General features: G+C 45.0%; 1 long non-coding RNA gene across 1 annotated transcript; it reads left to right on the top strand.

The window, feature by feature from the left end:
* Positions 1 to 5,169: 5,169 nt before the first annotated feature.
* LOC102155177 lies at positions 5,170 to 10,628 on the top strand. Its single transcript, XR_005378203.1, has 3 exons — positions 5,170 to 5,260; positions 9,570 to 9,883; positions 10,004 to 10,628. It is a non-coding gene; the product is annotated as an uncharacterized LOC102155177 (long non-coding RNA).
* Positions 10,629 to 17,087: the final 6,459 nt, after the last annotated feature.

Genomic DNA, 17,087 nt, shown 5'->3' with positions numbered 1-17,087 from the left:
CTTGTTAGACATATAACAAATAATAAAATTGAGTTAGTAACCAAAAACTTCCCACAAAGAAAAGCCCAGACCGAGATGGCTTCACTGGTGAATCCTATCAGAAATTGGTTAAAGAATTAACACCAATCCATCATAAACTTTTCCAAAAAGCAGAAAAGAATATTTTCTAGCTCATTTTATATGGATAAAGACATTACAAGAATGAAAAACTATAGATCAATATCTCTCAGTAATAAAAATGCAGAAATATAAATAAAAGACTAGCAAACCAATCCAGCAACATATAAAAAGGATTACAAAAAATAAAAAATAAAAAATAAAAAGAATTACACATCACAACCAGGTGGGATTTATCCTGGGAATGCAAGGTTATTTTAGTATGCCAAAATCAATTGATATAATATTTAAATTATTATTTAATTTAATTATTAGTATTTAAATTATTATTTAATAATTTTTAAAAAAATATTTCTGTTTTGCTTTGGTTTGGTTTGGTTTTGTTTTTAACACACTGGCTCCACTCTGGATGTGGAGCCCAATGCAGGGCTAAAACTCACAACCTTGAGATCAAGACTTGAGTCAGACACTCAACTGACTAAGCCACCCAGGTGGCGCAATTGATATAATATATTTTTAAAATATTTTATTTATTTATTCATGAGAGGCACACAGAGAAAGAGAGTGAGAGAGAGGGCAAGACACAGGCAGAGGGAGAAGCAGGCTCTCCACAAGGGGCCCGATGTGGGACCTGATCCCAGATTCCAGGATCAGGACCTGAGCCAAAGGCAGATGCTCAGCTGCTAGGCCATCCCTGTAATATTTTTTAAAAACAATATAAACTACAGCACAGAAACTATATAGTCATCTTAATAGACCAAAAAAAAAAAAAAAAAAGAATGACATGGTCCTGTTCATAGCCTGATGGGAGAGCTAGAGAGCATCATCTCTGAGAACAGGGACCACTATGCACACAGCCTCTCTAAATGCTAGAGACCTACCCTCCAGTATCCAGCCATAAACCAACCACACATGAACAACAACAAAGACTCCTTCAAGAGCCTGTGGCCTCTTACTAGGAGTGAAATAGGCAAACTCATGTGCAGGTTTTCTGTCTTTCTTTTTTTGACATTTAAAAAATATTTTATTTATTTATTTGAGGGAAAGAGAGAGCACAAGAGTTGCATGAGCAGGAGGAGCTGCAGAGGGGGAGAGAAGTAGACTCCCCACTGAGCAGAGAGCCCAACGCAGGGCCCGATCCCAGGACCCTGGGATTATGACCTGAGCCAAAGTCAGACACTTAACCAACTGAGCTACCAGGGTGCCGCAACGTGCAGGTTTTGATCACTCCTAACAGCTATTGCTGTCAAAGCAAGTAAAACTTCAGGACTCTTAAAATCTCCAACTTGACTTAACTATTGGTCAAACAAACTGAAGAACCAACCTGAGAGTCTGGAGACCAAGGTTTCCTCCAACTCTGTGCAGGTCACTTCACTGCTCCAATGCACCTGCTCCCTCCATCTCCACTGCCATGTCTGTGTCAGTGATGAGATCTCTGCTGGAATACCGCGGATTCCCCAGAGGGCTCTCCATGAACCCAGCCTCTGACAAGTCCCCTCACTGTATTCAGCACTCTTCTACATTACACGTTACCAGGATGAAACCCAGCATGCTCCCCACAACTCTGCCTACTCTTCCCAGCTCATCTTGCACCACCTTCCCCTTGCTTTCTCTGTTCCAGCAACACTGACTTTTCTGTTCCTGAAACTCCAACCTGGCTTTCACACATGCTCTTCCCTCTGTATAGAACTAGTTCTCATGGCGTACGATAGGTCCTGGAGCATATCTGTGGCCTCCTCAAAGAGACCTCCCTTCACCATGCTATCTAGAGTAACAACTCCTGCCCTTCCCAATTGAGACACCTCATCCATTCCTTCATAACACAAATCACCATCCACTTATTCATATTTTTTTTACTGTTTATTTTCTGTTCCTATCTCTAGGTTGGAAGGAGCATGAGGAGGACAGGGCTCTTGTGATTGGCTCACTATTGCATCTGGAAAGACTAGCACAGAGTCATATTATTCAGGCCCCACAGAGCATGCTAAGGATTTTGGACTTTGTCCTGAGGAAGTGAAATTCATGGTCTGGCAGTGACATATATAGGCAAACTTGTACTTTGAAATGGTCTCCCCACTTGACTATGGGGAGAGTGAGTTAGAGAGGGAAAGGTGAGGAGATAGGGTCATCCGTGGGGAGGTTGTTGGGGTGGTCCAAGCAAGAGGTGATGGTGACTAAGTATGATAGCAATGGTGAGAATGGGGAAAAGTGGAATGGACGAGAACTATGTTCACTGGATAGTCAGCACGACTTGGTGGTGGCATGGAGGGCAGGTGAGCAAGAAGGAGATGTCAAGGTTGAGGCTTAGATGGTGATACCATTCAGTGAGAGTGGAGACAGCAGGAGCTTGTGTTTGTGGGGGAAGATAAGCTTCTGCTAGATGGTTGAGTTTGAGGTATTCATGGGACATCCAAGTGGAGATGTCAATAAGCAGTTAGATATAAAGATCTGATGGTTGGGACAGAGCTATAAAAGTAGAAGTTCCATCTGCATCCAATAATGTTCACAAATGTCATGTATACATTCAACTCCAGCAAGAGTAGAGCAAGATAGCCCCCCATATATGAATTTTAATGGGGAAAAAAACGGATACAAGTCCATACAGGATGTAGAAATACAGAGAACTGGGTGGGTGACAAATAAGCATATGAAAAGATGCTCAACATCATACACCATTAAGGAAATCCAAAATAAAATAACAAGATATCACTATACACCTATTAGAATGGTCAAAATCCAAAACATTGACAACACTAAATGCTATCAAGGATGAGGAACACTAGAAACTCTCACTCATTGCTGTTGGGAATGAAAAATGGTACAGCCACTTTGGAAGACAGTTTGGCAGTTTCTCACAAAGCTCTTCTGTGCAATTCAGCAGTCACAATCCTCAGTATTTACCCAAAGGAGTCGAAAATATTTTCATGCAAAAACCTGCACACGGATGTTTATAGCAGCTGTATTCATAATTGCCATAACATGGAAGCAATCCAGGTGTCCAACAATAGATGAATGAATAAACTGTGGTACATCTAGACAATGGAATATTATTCAGCGCCAAAAAGAAATGAGCTATCAGGCTATGAAAAGACATGAAAGAACCTTAAATGCATATTATTAAGTGAAAGAAGCCAATCTGAAAAGGCCACACACTGTATGATTCTAACTATACGATAGTCCGGAAAAGGCAAAACTATGGAGATGGTAAAATGATCAGGGGTAGAGGGAGAGAGGGATGAATAGGCAGGTCACAGAGTAATTTTAGGGTAATGAAACTTCAGACAACCCCTGAGCAACAGGAGTTTCAACTGCAGGGGGTCCATTTTTTTATATGTGGATTTCTTTCTGATAAATACAGTACAATATGGTAAATGCACTTCCTCTTACTTATGATTTTCTTAATAGCATTTTCTTTTCTCTAGTTCACTTTATTGTAAAAATGAAGTATATAGTATAGAAAACGTGTTAATTGACTGTGTTACTGGTGACATTTCTAGTCAATAGTAAACTATTAATAGTTAAGTTTTGGGGGGGTTTGTTTGTTTTTTCTTTTTAATTTTAAATTAGTTACGTTTTTGTAAAGTCAAAAGTTATATGCTGATTTTCAACCCCACAGTGAGGTTGGTAACTCTAACATCCACGTTGTTCAAGTATCAATTGTACTCTTATGACACTATAATGATGGATACCTGTCATACATTTTCTCAAACCCATTGAATATACAATACTAAGAGCAAGCCCTAATGTAAACCATGGACTTGGATGATTGGTACACCAGTGTGCCAATCTGATGGGGGATGTTGATATGCAGGAAGCTATGCATGTGTGGGAGCAGGGAGAATGTGGGAAATCTCTTTACTTTTCAGTCAATTTTTCTGTGGACCAAGAAGTGCTCTAAAAATTAAGGTCTATTAAAAAATATAAGGAAGGAGCACCTATGTGTCTCAGTAGGTTGAGTATCTGACTCTTGATTTCACTCAGGTCATAATCTCTCGGGGTCGTGGGATCAAGACCTATGTCAGTCTCCATGCTTAGCAGAGAGTCTGCTTAAGATTCTGTCTCCCTCTCCCTCTGCCCCTCCTGCCACTCTTGCACTCTCTCTCTCAAATAAATAAATCTTAAAAAAAAAAAAAGTAAATGTAGTTGCTACTTGCTAGGACAACACCAAAATTTTGTCTTCCAGTCGTTGATCCATCAATCAATATTTGTTAACAAATGTATCAGTTAGAAGATAAAACAGTAAACATCCAGAGCTACACACTAAGTTCCATATATATTTTTATCTCCAGGGGAAGAAAACCAAAACTGAAGCTCCACACTCGAGCATAGAGTCTAAACAGAGTTCAGAATCTGAAGTCAGTTGAGTTTTTTTTTTTTAAGATTTTATTTATGTATTTCATGCACAGCAAAAGAGAGGCAGAGACATAGGCAGAGAAAGAAGCAGGCTCCATGCAGGAAGCCCGAAGTGGGACTCGATCCTGGAACTCCAGGATCACACCCTGGGCCGAAGGCAGACACTCAGCTGGTGAGCCACCCAGGCGTCCCATCAGTTGAGTTTAAATTCTCATCCAATTTAGACACTTGGTAGTTATGTGGCTTTGGGTACATTCTGGAAGCTCTGAACCTCAGGTCTGTAAGATGAAAACAAGACCTACCCCAAAAATTGTTTGGGGATCCAGTGCCGCAGAGCAGAATTTAGCTAGCACACGTTAATTCCCAGTCTCCTGGAACCCTGTCTCAGCAGCACACAACTTCCTGTGACAATTTGTCTTCACTTAGAGAATTAAGATCACAAGAACAGAAATGTGTGATCTCAGGTTGCTTAATCCTACTTAGACAGTTGACAAATTCACAAATTAGAGGGTCAGACACAGCTCTGGAGATATTAGAAAGTTATTATTAAATACAGTTGGAAAAAGGAGGCCAGGGGAGAAGCTGAAGGAAGGCCTGAGCCTTGGAAGGCTGGTTCTGGGTGAGCGGCTCATCAGAGTGGCTACAAACCAGCCAGCAACTTGCATCACAAAGGCCCTAGCAGGTCCTTATCTGTCGGCTCCCACAGCAGCTGCATCACCAGCAGTGCCTCCAGGCAGAGAGGCAGGGGCCCCCCTGTGGCCTCCCAGAGAGCCAGGCTCCATAAGATCCAGTGAGTGGGAGATCAAAGCACTTCCCAGGGTGACCCAGGGGAGTGTCTGGGTGGGAAGGAAAGAAGAAGGGCCAGGGTACTTCAGCCAGTTCTCACCTCACTTGAGAATGCCTCATTGCATCCTGCCATTCTCTGACTTTGCAACTGAGTCTTTCACTTAAAAATCTTTAACGTTGCAGTCAGAATGTCTAAAACCCAAAGATTTTCACCTGAACAGGAGCCAGAAATCCTTAGAATCTCATTAAGATTCCAATAAATTACACTACTTGCAGTCCCTGGATGCTGTCCATAGCTAAGGGTCAAGATTGCTTTTTTCCCTGTGTCCCTGACTCAGAGAAAACCAGCATGTGTGATTGGTCAAGTATGTGTCCAAATACTGTCCCTTGGGGTGGGGGTGGGGGCACAATGGGCTGATCAGCAGTTGGCTGTGACTGAGCCACTTTGCAGAAGTGCAGAGGCAAGGAGCCGGCCACTGAGTGAGCCACCTAGCACGGCTCTGGTGCAGGATTAGTGCCAGGACTGGGAGGACCCCAGACCCTTAGTGTCAGGCCTCCTAAACTCCCCTCAACTCCTTCGCTCTAGATTTGGGCTGACAAGCATGGGAGCCAACAGCATCATCAGGTTTTACTTGTGATCCCTGAAGCATCTGGGTGATGCTCAGAGGGCCAGTCTTTCTGGGCATTCAGAGATTTAAGACTACATCCCCCAACTATGTTCATAGAAGGAAGCCTGTTATGGCAACTACACTATTTCTCCATATCTGCTTTCCACCTTTATTGAAATGAGAAGAAAAGGTTGAAGCCACTAGTAATTGAGACTCACTTGTTAGTCCAGAGTAGAGACCGGAATCTATTAAATATGCAATGAATTTAAGCTTTCTTCCCTCCGTGAGCCACCTTTATATTGAACCTCACTTTTCCTCCTCCCTTGGAGGGCTCATCCACTCTTCAACCTACTTCAGCTGCCGCCACTATCCAGGGGCTACCAAGCCGACAGTTCCTACCCACTCTCTCTTCTGGAATTTAGTACTGCCTCTCTCCTGCTTGCGGAAACTCCCATTTGGTATCTACCATGAGAAGGTCTTCCAGAGAACTCAAAATTCCACCTCTTTCCTCTATGTCATTCTTCCCCTGAACTATTTCCTCCAGGATTCATCCCAGCCGCTGAGACTAAACCTTGAACTCATCCTCGCTACCGCCACACTCCTCTGCCTTCTCCCCCGAACTACTTCTGGCCAGTCACCACAGCCTGTTGACTGAGCCATTGAGCTCATCTCCTGAATCCATCCCTTTGTTCATATTTTTACTATAACGCAGACCAAGGCTCTTTTATAGAGTCAAGTTGGGACAATTTCAATCATTTTCCAATTTATTGCCTGTGGTACTGTGATTTATAGTAATACATAATATTGTATATATTTTAGTCTTCACCCATGGCCGTAGTTCTACAGGGACACATGGGGCACATAGCTCCTAAAACTTTGTAATCTCCTAAGTGATAAGAAAAATAGGAGCATCCTTTGTTACAACATTCGGTCTTTTGTCCACGGCTCCTGAGACAAGTCTTGAATAGAAAAGGGGAAAAAAGTGTCTTATTATTCGTAACAAGCCCTTTCAATCTGAAGTCCAAGTTAAGGAAGGTGGTTTTTGGAAAGCCTCTAGATAACCACAATGGGATCTGGTTGCCAGGGAAACAACCAAGAGATTAGAGAGCTGGAACTTTCAGCCCCACCTCCTTTTTTTTTCTTTTTTTAAGATTTATTTATTTATTCATGAGAGGCACAATAGAGAGAGAGGCAGAGACACAAGCAGAGGGAGAAGCAGGCTTCCCGTGGGGAGCCCGATATGGGACTTGATCTGGGATCCTGTGAGTCAAAGGCCGAAGCTCAACCGCTGACCCACGTGGGTATCCCCAGTCCCACCTCCTGACCTCTGAGAAGAGGAGCTGGGCTGGAGGTTGAGTTAATCACCAATGGCCAAGGCTTCAGTCAATCATGCCTACATTACAAAGCTTCCATAAAAAAACCCCAACTGAAGGGTTGGTATACAGGTAGAGGTAGTGGGAGGCTGGAATGTCCAGAGAGGACATGGAAGCTCTGTGCCCTTTCCCCCATACCTTGCCCTGTGTGTCTCTTCCATCTGGCTGTTGTTGAGCTGTATCCTTTTATCATAAACTGTTACTCCTGTAAGTAAACTGTTTTCCTGAGTTCTTTTTTTTTTTTCCTGAGTTCTATAAGCTGTTTTAGCAAATTATTGAACGGAGGAAGGGCTTGTGGGAACCTCTGATTTGTAGCTGGTGTGATAACCTGGCCTGGAGAGTGACATCTAGGGGGAGGGGCAGTCTTGTGGGATCTGAGCTCTCAACCTGTGAGATCTGACATTGTCCAGGTAGATAATGCCAGAACTGAGCTGAATCGTAGGACACCCATCTGGTCGGAAACTGCCCCCAACATCTGGTAGCAGAGGTGAAGTATTGGGTGTACAGGACGAATAGAGTTTTTTCCTTCTCTAGCCCTGACTCTGTGTCTTCCTCCTCAAATTCATTGGCCACACAGCAGCCAGATGACTCTTTCCAAACTTGACACAGAGGACTCCCTTGTTATAAAACTTCAGTGAATTCCCCTTGCATGAGTTACGAAAGTACAAAATGCCCAGTTAAGTCAGAGTTCCAAATAAACCACAAACACATTTTTTTTTTTCAGCAAGACTAGGTCCCATGCAATTTTTAGGACATCATTATACTAAAAGTTATTTGTTATTGATCTGAAATCCAGATTTTACTGGGCACAGTATTTCATTTGCCAAATCTGACAAATCTACCCCTTGCCTCCCTAACAGAAGTCAAACCCTTATGTGGCATTTAAGGCTCCCCATCATTTGACCTTTCCCCACAGCCTTGTCCCACTGTCCTTACAGTCAGGCTTGTCTACTCCCTACCTTGGCAATAATATTCCTCCAGCCCAGGGTCTCCCCTCCCTCTCCTTGCTTGTTTAAATCCAAGCATCTCTGAAACTCCCTTTCTTCCCTGAATCCTTCCCTGGGCTCTCTGAGAGCTAGCACCTTGAGCCTATAGAGTTTATTTACTCCATGGCTCTGATCTGGTTAAGACGCTTTGGAATATTAAGAGCACCCTAGGACTCAGTAACCCCAAGAGCTAGGGGATGCATTGGCCATAAATGGCACTCTGCTCCTCACCTGGGCAGGAGCAGGAAGGCTTGAGTCCCACAGAAAGGCCAGCTGCAGCAGTGCTCACACCGAGTAAGCAGCTCACTGCAAACTGCCTGGAACAATCCTGCGCAGCATGGGAGGAAAGCCCTGCCTGCAAAGGGAGATGGTTCACACGGAAGTGAAGGAAAAATCAGGTAGGGGCGAATTCAACATCTATACAAGGTACATTACTGCAGGTGAGGGAGCCTCCCTCTTGGACTAGGGTCCCTTGGGCTCCCCGCTTTGGTCCAAAAACTCCCAATTTCTGCAGCTGTCCCCACCTAACAAAGCTTCCAGATTCATTACTCTTACCTTGGACATTCTCAAGTCAATCAATGCTGCTTTTTGAAAAGCAGAGCCAGAGCCAAATCACACACTCTGCATTAGGGTCTCCAGGATTAAAGCTAAAAACAAAACAATGGTCTCCCCTTGACCGGAATCCCATGCTTCTAATGGGACACATGAGATTCAGTTAGGTATTCATCACCCCTGTCATTCTCAAGTTTGTTGTTGTTTTTTTTAAAGATTTTATTTATTTGGGCAGCCTGGGTGGCGCAGTGGTTTAGCACCTGCCTTCTGCCCAGGGCGTGATCCTGGAAACCCGGGATCGAGTCCCACATCGGGCTCCCTGCATGGAGCCTGCTTCTCCCTCTGCCTATGTCTCTGCCGCCCTCTCTCTCTCTCTTTCTCTCTCTCTCTGTTTCTCATGAATAAATAAATAAAATCTGTTTTTTTAAAGATCCCTGAGCTACCCAGGGATCCCCTCAAGTTTTATATTTAGTTCATGATTCAGCAAAATACCCAATGCTTTTCTCATAAATTGTTATCAAGCGAGGCTTCCTCTGACCTATACTTGAATTTTCCAATGGAAATAAGTGGCTGGGGACACCTGGGTGGCCCTGTGGTTTGGCACCTGCCTTCGGCCCAGGGTGTGATCCTGGAGACCCAGGATCAAGTCCCGTATTGGACTCCCTGCATGGAGCCTGCTTCTCCCTTGGCCTATGTCTCTGCCTTTCTCTCTGTGTCTCTCATGAATGAATAAATAAAATCTTTAAAAAAAAAAAAAAGGAAATAAGTGCCTTTACATGTCTCCTTGATTTCAGGTCTGTATTCAAAACCTGGTTCTGGCAACTCTTCCACTGGCGATCATTCCCAACCTGTGCTTTCTGATGAGCACGCTCTGGAGCCTCACGTGACCACTGGCAGTCCCACCGATGGGTACTGCGTAGTCACCTGAAATTCATCTGCAGCTCAAGAAATGTACAGCATATCTCTTTCCATGCAAGACACAAGATAGCAAAGATACCCTGACATTTTGAAAAGGAGAGCTCAGAGGGCTGGGGGGAGGCTGCAGAAATTGCTTAGTTCTCTGGAATCAATTGTTGGCCAGCCCACGACTGCACATGGTTATTAGAAGGTAAGAGTGAGGGCCCCAGATTCCCTTCCCTGGGCAATCTAGGAATCTTACAGTAGCAATTCAAGCGACTTCTCCACCCCCGTGGGCTCAGCTCCTCCTCCCTCCCTTGTTCCTCTACAGAAGCTGAACTGGGGGCACATACCCTTTCCCCACCTCGCAGATGCCGCCTCACATTGTACCCGGAGCACCGCCAGGGTGCCCGATTCCCCGACTTCCACCCACATCTCAGCAACGAATTTAAATCGTTCTGCTCCTTTCTCATCCAGTACGTTGCTAAGTTACGGAAGATAATTAGGAACAGGTTTGGGAGCTCATTACAATTCCAGTCACGGTGCTCTCTCTCTGCCCCCCTCTTTTTCTGAGGAGCAGGAGGAAAATACTCACTGAGCCCAGCCTTGGCTCGTAGAGCAGGTAACGCAGGTGCTGGGCAGGGTGCAGCGGGCTCTTGCAAGCTGCACCGATGAATACGGGATGCGGAAATCCAGAAACATGTCATTGGACACCCCCCCCCCCAACACCTGCTTTGAGGAAAATGTCAGAAAAGCACCTGGCCTCTAGATGGGGATTGCTGGCGCCCAGGGACAAGGGATGGAGCAGCCCGGAAATGAGCAGTTAAAACTTTAGAATTGGAAAGTAGCAGGCGGAATCCGTCTAATCACCGTTTGGCTGAACGTGGTACTTCAAACCGGTGAGCGCAGCCTTTGTGTCCGAAGACGGACTCCCCCCCCCGGACTCCCCAGCAACCCTTGCAGGACAGATCGGAAGAAAGCATAGTTTTAATCCTCCCTGATTAATGTTACAAAATGAGCTCCCCTGACACCTGAAACATCATTCTCTGCACAGATGGTGAAGGAGGACAGGTCGGAAACTGAGGGAAATCTAACGAAACTCCAACCACCCGCAAGCGGAGAGAAGGCACCATATGCTCTCTTGAGGTCGGGGTCCCGGTTACTCCCTGAATGACCCGGTACCCGCTGGCCCAAGCCAGACCCATCCTCCTTTGACCCCACCGGCTTGTTTATGATCTGCGGGTCCGGTCCCCGTTTTCTCATAGTGCCCGAAGAGGCAGGGCCGAGGCTGACTCGGGCGCAAGGCACCCTTTGTTAGATGCCAGGAGCTGATGCTCCCTGCATTTGCCTTTGGGCATCTGCCTCTATTCTGTTTCCCTGGGAGCTCTCCATTTGCTGGTGCGGGATCTAGTCGGTCCCCAAATTATTTACTTACATATTTTTAACATTTTATTTATTTATAAATATATTTCTGTATAAATTCATTTATTTATAACAAATAAATGAATATATGGGAGACACAGAGAGAGAGGCAGAAACACAGGCAGAGGGAGAAGCAGGCTCCCCATGGGGAATCTGATGCAGGACTCGATCCCAGCACCTCAGGATGGTGACCTGAACCAAAGGCAGAGCCTCAGCCACTGAGCCACCCAGCCACCCTCCAAATTATTTATTGATGCCTTTCTCTCCCGGAGGTTGTAAGCCCCTCAGGGCTGGAGAATGCCTTGTTACTCTTTGCATCCATAAAGGTTTTTTATTAAACAAATAAGTTTTCACCCTCAAATGGAAGCTATAATTTCTAGTCTGCCTTAGAAAGCTTAGACTTTTCCAACCATTAACCATTTAGATTTATACTCTAAAATACTGAGAAAAAATTCTACAAAACTACTATTCTAATATATCAAAGAGGTCTCTAGTAAAGACTGCCCTTCATACTGAGACTATTTAGGAATCTTGGGGTACTGTTGTCAGTGTATTTATGTGGAAATGACGTGAAGATCTCACTTTTAGTTCAGTTCTAGTTGCAAAGAAGAATTTCTGTGGCTCTCTGAGCACCCCACTGTGATGGGCAAAATTCTGCAGAGGGGTACCCCCTCATCTAAAGGGGAGTGCTTGACCAGTGTCACCTTCCTCCATCACAGCTAGTTATGTGATTTTAATAAAACTAACCTAGTACATTCGGTAGTACATATTTTTCAAGTCACATGGAGCTCAGCACCAGGGACTGAGCCTGCCTCGGTCACAGGAGAGCTGCTTGCCCCTTGATGAGGAACTTACCCTGGCTGAACCTTGCTATCCTCACCTGCCAACAAGATGTTGATAAACGCCTTGCAAAGATGTAAGTATTCTGGATTCTGCACAAGAAGCAACTAGCATACAGCTTGGCAGGTAGCAGATGTTCAACAAGTGGCAGTGGCAGTGGGCATTATTATTATGATGATGATTTGAGGTACCAAGCTGACTATATGGAGAGAGTGAAGGGGTGCTGTGGGTGTAAATGGTGCAGCCATCTGAGGGCAATGTGGCAGCAGAACTCAGTGAAATTAGGTGAGTATCCGACCTATGACCCATAAGTCCCACTTTTAGAAGGAGACTCCCAGTGAGCACAGCACAAGAGACAAGGCTCAGGTGACTGATCATAGCATTCTCTGTGGGTGGGGAAAGTGGGAGGCACTTTAAATGGGGCTTAACCTGGGGGAATGGTTGGGAGAAACAGTGGCTGCCCCTGATCGAAGACTGAAGCAGACACAGGAATAAGCCAGAGGTACCATCAGAAACATGCACTGGTCTTTATTTATTTATTAAAGATTTTACTTTTTAAAAAAGATTTTATTTATCTATGAGACACACAGAGGGAGAGAGAGAGAGAGAGAGAGGCAGAGACAGAGGCAGAGACAGAGGTAGAGGGAGAAGCAGGCTCCATGCAGGGAGCCCGATGTGGGACTCGATCCTGGGTCTCCAGGATCACACCCTGGGCTGAAGGTGGTGCTAAACCACTGAGCCACCCACGCTGCCCAGATTTCTACTTTTTAAAAGTAATCTCTACACCCAGTATGGGACTCGAACTCACAACCCTGAGATCAAGAGTTGCATGCTCTACCAACTGGGGCAGCCAGGCACCCCCATCCACTGGTCTTCAAAACACAGTCTGCCATTTGTTTAAAATTAAGAAATAGGATGACTCTCACGGCACACTATTACTATTACTGTTGTTGTAAATTTAAAATGCTTACATTCAGGCAACCATGCTCAGTACTCTTCGAAGATCTGTACAGACCCAAGGATGTGTGCCAAACGTAACAGGGCAGGTGCTTAAGGGTCGGAGGAGAGAAGGGCTAATGAGAGTGGGGAGTGAGGAAGAAGTGGGGAAAAAGGAGTGAAATAAAACAAGAGAAGGCTCTTCCAGACTATTGGCGAACTGAAGTGATGAACGCATCCCTTCACTTTATGTTAGAAAAAAAGTGTGTTGGTTTCTGCTGTGTGGCTTGGATAGATTTCCTTGAAAGGAAATGCAAGGACCCAGTGGAGTTCTTGGAGACTCCTTTTTATACCCACAGCACCTAGAATGTGACAAGCAGAAAACCCATGCTTGAGTGAATGTCTGAAACCAAACACACTTATGCTCACATAGAGCGTTTATGTCCTGGAGGCTGACCGAAACCTTGGAACGAGAGAAGGCATTTTTGCGAAGTTACTAGGAGGCACAGATGCCTCTTGGAGATGAGGAGGAAGGAAGAGAGTCATCTGGAGCTGGTTTCCCAAACCTCAAGGAGGTTGGTATCATCTCTGGAGGGACGTAAGCCTTAAGCAGAGGAAACAATAGGAAGCACCCACGAGACATGAGAAAGCACAAAACTGGCCAGTGCGTTGGACTCTGAACTTTATAGAACCCGGCAGAAGAAGACTCTGCTTGTTACGGGGTAAGGCACACGGTACACCAAGCAGGGTAATTGATGCTCTGTGACATCAGGGTCGAGGGCCAAATCCCAGGCCTAATTGCAAATTTAAGGGGAAATTACCTCTGCGATGATATATGGCATGTCAAGGCTAATGGATTCCAGGGTCTGCCTGGGCTCAAATTCCCAACTGCACATCCCAACTGCAAATGTGCACAATGACTCCGATTTTCCCTTACTACCCCATTCTGTATTTATTGGGTGAGAATGTGCCTTTTGAGCATTTTATTCATTTTGAAGCAATGAGGCATGTGATGGTGGCAAGTGATCGAGATCAAGCAGCGTGTCCAATTCTTTGTTTTAATTTCTGATACATCCTTGCTACCTAATTAATCTCTTCACAGGCCATTCATTCCATAGCAGGAGACTTTCCCATTTGCTGTGTTGTCCCTAGTTGTCTTTATAGCAGTAAAACTTTTGGAGTCTGTTTTAAGAACCTTTTTCTAGATATTTCTATTCTGACAGACAGAGCTACAGGGGACAGACTGTCATGAAGCAAAGATGAACTTTGGGGTTATAAGGGTTTGGGATTTGGATTGGCCTGTTGTAGGTAAGGACCCTAAGAAACAAGACCATTCAGAATTCTCAATGTTCTCCTTCAGTTTGGTGTTATTGCATATTTTAATATGGAATTACTTCTTGTTTCTGGTGTCATTTCCTTTCTGAGACATTGGTGTTTACAAATCAATGTAAACCACTGGTGGCTCAATGGTTGAGCATCTGCCTTCGGCTCAGGGTGTCATCCCAGGGTCTGTCGAGTCCCACGTCAGGCTCCCTGCATGGAGCCTGCTTCTCCCTCTGCCTGTGTCTCTGTGCCTCTCTCTCTGTGTCTTTCATGAATAAATAAATAAAATATTTAAAAAGAAATGCTGTCAGATCTTACTCTGAAAGTCATAGCATCTTTAGAGAGATGCTGGCTGGGGATACAGCCTAACTTTGTGACTTAGTGTAAAAGGCATGTGGCTACACACAAGAATCACCATCGTCAGCTGAGGGACAGAAGCAGGAGCCAGGAAAGTACTGGAGATCATACCTGGTAGGAATAGCTTCTCCCCCAAATCCTCAAGACTCTCCCCAAATCAGAATCATTAGACATCTGTACATTTTAAGTCTTAAGTCAGGATTCTTAGCTAAACCTTCTAGAAAGACTCCCTGAGAGCAATGAGCTACCAGGTCAGCAAAGAAAGTTCAACCAGAGTCTTTCATGTGGAAAAGTCCAGACCAGAACCCTCTTCTCTCCTTCTCTGACTTCTCTCTAATTCACCCTGCATCAGTGATCTTTTTCAAAAGTGTCCTGGATCATGTCATCCCCTCTCCAACCTGAACTCTGCTTAAAAACCTTTAACAGGGGATCCCTGGGTGGCTCAGCGGTTGAGCGTCTGCCTTTGACTCAGGGCATGATCCTGGAGTTCTGGGATCGATTCCTGCATCAGGTTCCCTGCATGGAGCCTGCTTCTCCCTCTGCCTGCGTCTCTGCCTCTTCTCTGTGTTTCTCATGAATAAATGAATCAAATCTTTTAAAAACAAAAAACAAACAAACAAAAAACCTTTAACAGTTTCCTAGTGTGCTGGGTATAGAGATAAAACCCCACTGTGGCTTCCAAGGCCTTGGATGGTCTAGCCCCTATTTATCTCCAGACTCATTTCATGCCACACAATTTCTGCTGTAGCCACACTGGCCTATAGCCACACTGGCCTTCTACACATCCTGCTCCCTTACACCAAAGGGCCTTTGCACATGTTGTTCTCACTGACGGGGATGTTTTCTCTCTCATCGTCTACTGCTTCCTACTCACTCTTCAGTTCTCAAGTAAATATCACTTCCTCCAAGAACCCCTCCCTGATTCTCTGGTTAGATCAGATGCCATGATAGGCTTATAGCACTCTACACCCGCCTCAGAGCACTTGCCAACTGTAATTTTACATTCACTGGCTGATGTTTTGATGGGGTTTCCCACTGAATCATAAACACTGAGAAGAAAGAGGCTGTGTCCATCTTGCAAATTGTGCTCACCTTCTCCAGAATAGCGATTTCTTTCTTTTTCTTTTTTTAGACAGATCTTTCCACTTTCTCTTTCTTTTTTCCTTAAGATTTTATTTATTTATTCATGAGAGACACACACAGAGAGAGAAAGAGAGAGAGGCAGAGACATAGGCAGAGGGAGAGAAGCAGGCTCCATGCAGGGAACCTGACGTGGGACTTGATCCCGGGACCCCAGGACCAGGCCCTGGGCTGAAGGCGTCAGTAAACCGCTGAGCCAACCGGGCTGCCCAGAACAGCAATTTCATTAATAATTGCCTAAATGGGTAAAGGAAGGGATGAACAAACCAGGGCCAAAATCCGCTCATACGATTGGGATGGCAGACGTAGGGCAGAGGTGGATAGGCTGATAGATTTAGTAACACGACCTTCGATTAGGTCAACAACTATTTCCCAAGCACATCCACAGGGAAATGGAGACACAGACGGGCAGAAACAGCACGTAGCAACGACTGGTTGCTGAGGCCCCCGCGTGCTGGGCACTGTGCTGGGCCTCACGTGATGTCTCTGGAGGCTGACAGTTTGAGTCTGAGATGGAGCTCTGCATCGGGCTCCCCGCAGGGAGCCTGCTTCTCCCTCTGCCTATGTCTCTGCCTCTCTGTGTGTCTCTCATGAATAAGTAAAATCTCCCAAAAAATTTAAAAAAATTTTTTTAAGTATTCAAGTGCTGGAGGCTCCTGCTTTCTCATTTGTAAAATGGGAAAATGATGGCATTTATTTTAGACCGTTATTGTGAGGTTTCAATGAACTAACACACACAAAGTAGTACACAAGGGTAGTTGGCCCATGGTAAACACTACGGGTATCATAGCTATTATTATCATCCTCGTTCCAACCGTAAGGAAAGTGGGGTTCAGAGAGATTCGAGTACTTTGTTTAAAGCCTCAGAGTGAGCAAATGGCTAAGTTAGAACTCAACCAGGGTGAATCTGTCTCCAAAGTCTTTCCTCTCTTGACGCTGTTGCGTTTAGGGGCTGGGAGCACTGAGCCTCTAGGCTGATAGTCTTCAGTGTCTGCAAATTAGCTAGACTGGGTCAGCTGTGGGGTGAGAGCGAGCATGAGCAGAGGTACAGGTGGGCAGGCAGCCAGGTACACAGAGTTCTGGCCACAGGTACCTAGACAAAGTCTAAGTTTACAGGACAGAAGTAAAGCAGGGACCAAGTGATGGGACCAGGAAGCTCCATCAAAATTCACAGTGGTGGGATACCTGGGTGGCTCAGCAGTTGACCATCTGCCTTCAGCTCAGGTCATGATCCCAGAGTCCTGGGATCGAGTCTCTTCAGAGAGCCTGCTTCTCCCTCTGCCTGTGTTTCTGTCTATTTTTGTATTTCTCATGAATAAATAAATAAAATCTTTAAAAAAAGTTTGACAGTGGCTGGTACCAGTTTGAAAAGTTAGTATGGGGTGAACAAGATGGTT

The sequence above is a fragment of the Canis lupus genome, chromosome 25 (assembly GCF_011100685.1).
Source record: "Canis lupus familiaris isolate Mischka breed German Shepherd chromosome 25, alternate assembly UU_Cfam_GSD_1.0, whole genome shotgun sequence".
NCBI lineage: Eukaryota > Metazoa > Chordata > Mammalia > Carnivora > Canidae > Canis > Canis lupus.
This window is presented reverse-complemented; position numbering and strand designations above follow the sequence as displayed.